Source organism: Polistes canadensis, unplaced genomic scaffold (genome assembly GCF_001313835.1).
Source record: "Polistes canadensis isolate GaletaPanama2010 unplaced genomic scaffold, ASM131383v1 scaffold_216, whole genome shotgun sequence".
NCBI classification, from domain to species: domain Eukaryota; kingdom Metazoa; phylum Arthropoda; class Insecta; order Hymenoptera; family Vespidae; genus Polistes; species Polistes canadensis.
In genome coordinates, this window is record NW_014569763.1 from 122,448 (window position 1) to 126,370 (window position 3,923).

Below are 3,923 nucleotides of genomic sequence, written 5' to 3' on the forward strand. Positions count from 1 at the left end.
AGATTTATTAACCGTCTATAATTCCCTTTGAGACTTATATATGTTATAAATAATTTATATTATATAAGGAGAGAGAGGAAAAAATTAAATTTATTTATTTTTAGTTTTTATTTTTTTAAATATTACCAATATTCATTACAACTTATAAATATTTTTAAATCAATTTAAATTAGCAATCTTTTAATATATCAAATAAAGAATAAATAGATTTATATCCGAGAGAAATATAATGATGTGATTGCTTTACAGTCATACTCACTTCCAATTCACCATTGATATTCAATTATGTTAAAGTATACAGGAGCATTAAAATTAAAATACAACAAATTTACTGCTATAATTACATTTATAAAATATTTTACATTTTGTAATTGTCTTTTTACAAATTCACTGATAATATAAATTACATTTTTCAATAAAGTCAATTTTAGTTGATTAACACATTAATTATTTTAAACAATATTTTTATGTTTAAAAAATTTCTTCAATAAAAATAACATTTTAAAAATATAAGGTTTAAATGGATGTTGCTTATTACAATTTTTTTTTGGCAATTTGTTATTAGTTAAAATATTGTAAGTCTGAAACCAAAGAAAATCTTTTGTTTCTGTAAGACTGATATTACTTTTTGCGGAAAATAAGATCTTACAAAATAATATTTTCAAACGCAAAAAAAGAGCTTACGAAACTTCCTAATGCTTTTAAAACAATGTCAAAACTAACCCTAAAAATCTAGAGAATTATACAAAAATTTATTGATAAAACTTTTAAATAAAAGTTTTATGGAAATAAGGTAGATATTGTTGCTTTATTTACGATTCTGTTATCTTATGTTATGATAATCGAAAAAGATCTTATAGAATGAAAAACGAAATGGCAGGTTTTTAAGCCGTATTCATTACTTTTCTTATGTATTTTATTACGAACTTTCTAATATCTATAATAGAATTGAAAGAATAATATGTAAATAGAACCCTTACTTTTAAAAGTATTTCAGCAAAAAATTAACGAAATTATTTACTCAAATATTTCGAACTTTTGCTCAAAATACTTTTAAGAAATAAAAGTATCGTTTGAAATTAATTTGAAGGAATATATTAATAAATTATCGTAAAACTTTAGCTTTAATAAGATCTGTTTAAACTTAAAATTGTGTTTAATTTTGATCACAAGTAAAGCAACCTTCTTTCATTTCAAATTCTACATTCTTAGGGTTTTCAAAAATAAATCTGCTGAAACAATTAACTTAGATAATTATAAAATCTCTACGTTGAGGAATTCTAAGAAAAAAATATTTTTTTCTACTGATATATATATATGAAATAAGTCTTTAGACAGGAGAGTCGAAAGGCAAGTATTCAGCACTTAAAATAAATTCTTGTTCGGTATAACAATATGACTGATGATTAAAAACAGTTTGTAGATTATAGGGAATTTGATCTTGCAATTAGACTAAAGTAAACGGTTACCGATTTGCGTTTGATTATCATTTGTTTAACGGTGCCCCACGCGTTTATAAATTTGTGACATTGTCATATGTAGAAAAAGCGTTTCTTTTACAATTCGTCAGTTTCTTGATAAGTATTTCTTCATTACCAGGATCTTAATTTCTGTCAATTGAAAAACGTGACAAGGGCGACTACCTGATCCGTCTGTCCCTAGATAAATATTAAAAATAAATTGTGTTTTCATTGAGAACAAAATTAAAATTCGTAACAATGTTATTGCGAATAACAAATATCATCTTTCCTTATTCCCTTTTGTGTCTTAAAGAAATGTTTATGTCTCATAAAATATTTGTCTATAAATTTATTCCCTGAATTTTTGATTGTAGAAAATCCCGAAATGAAATATTGAAATTTTTTGATAACATACAAGATCGCTGTACTTCACTTTTTCTTTTAATCCTGACCAACGTATTGTTTTAAGCGTGGGCAATATGTTCCAACATAGTCAATCCAACAATTCCACTGATTTTGAATACTTCTTGTGCTCATAAATTATATCGTAATGGTATGGTGGTGTTCATTGCTGAATCGAATATTTTTTTAAAATTAATGATTTTGCTTCGAATAATATTCGAATTACTTCTGAAAAGTTCGTTCGTCCGTTTTGTATTTCTTCATATTTTAAATGATACCCATTTAAGCTGTTTTCTTAGTGAAATTATGCGAATTTAAACGATTGCTTTGCATTTTCTGAGTAAGTTGCAAACATTAGCGCCAAATTTGATGTTATATCTGGTATAGTTTCCAACCTTTTACTAAGTTCACGGTCTTCTAAGCCCCGTATGAAATGATTTGCTAAGAACGAATCTGGTATATGGTCCTCAAATAATAACTTAACTAAATCATTGAAATAATGCTTTGCAGATTCATAAGGGAATTGATATCTGTTATTAAAACGTGCATATGGAATATAATATCTGTATTCTGATGGTGAGTATTTCTCCTCTAATATAGAAAAAATCATTTCGGTTGGAATCAGATTAGGATTATAAGGATATACGTGTTTCTCGATACACAAACGAACCGTAGAATGGATCATATATAATACAAAAGCATTCGTATTTCCCACATAAACGATATCCAGTATAAACTCCATGAAATTTCGCCATAAAACAATATTTGATACTTCAAAATTGAATTTATCGAGACAACGATAAACAAAATCTGCGACTGACTCCCATGGGTATAGGAATTCAAGATGGGTTTCGCTCATTTTGTTTTCTTATTTTTTATAACAAGTAAATACAGAATCTTCCTTTAAGTTCTTCGTTTGATTTATTGTTTAATTTTCACCAATAAACACTATGCCCTCTTTGTATTATATTTCGAAATAATCTATTTTTTGGAAAACGTCAACAATTTATATTTTTTATTATATTTTTTCCACACATATATATATACAAGTGAAAAGATCTTACCATTAGTATCGTAGTAAATGAATAAGAATTTTTGTAATAAAAATATAACGTTAAAAAGAATAAGCACAAAACGTATACTGATATCTTAACCGTCTAAACTGATCGACTCTACATTTAAACTCAACTGTTTAGAGACAATAGGTGCATGGGACAGATATTAAGCATCTAACATAAGTTCTTATTCCAAGTATCAATATGATCGAACATTATAAACAGTTTGTTGATTATTGGGAATTTGAATATCGAACAAAGTGTACTGTTACAGATTTGCTTTTGTTTATCATCCTTTTAACGATGTCATGACTTTGTYAATTTACAATTTAAATCYTTTACATTGTCTTCCARTACCGTAAGATCTCGCAATATAGTGGGGGGAAGAGACTGTAAGTCGAAAAGTACCGAAAATTGTTGCATTTATTATTTTTTAATTCTACTCACATATTATTCCTTATTTAATCTAGATTATAAGTACACTGACGAAAACAAACATACTTTTCTTGCGTTTATTGAGAATTTTTAAAAATCCTCCTCCCTTAAAAAGCATAAAAATATCTCATTCTAATAAAAATATTCACATTTTAAACGTATTTAGAAATATTTTATATCTGCTTTTTTACTTTACCGGTTTCTCATTTGTCATTTTCAAGAATTTCTAGAAAATGTGAGAAATATGAATACATTTCCGATTTTTTCAAAAAACGCTATACATTGAAGACAATGCAAGATTTCCCACTATTCTGGTAACAATTGTACCACACCGCTAGGGAAAATTTTCTTGTCACAGCATTTAACGATCACTGCGCCATTTACTGCTAGAAGTTAAATTCTGTATTCTATCATATTTAAATATGACAAAGGGCATTCTATTTTTTGATTATATTATATGATGTGAATTATGTTAACAAAATCCATATGAAATTTAAAGCATTTAAAAAACGAAGCTATATACAAGGAGGACGATCGTGATAAGCGTTTGCGTCGAATTTGTGTTGTTGAA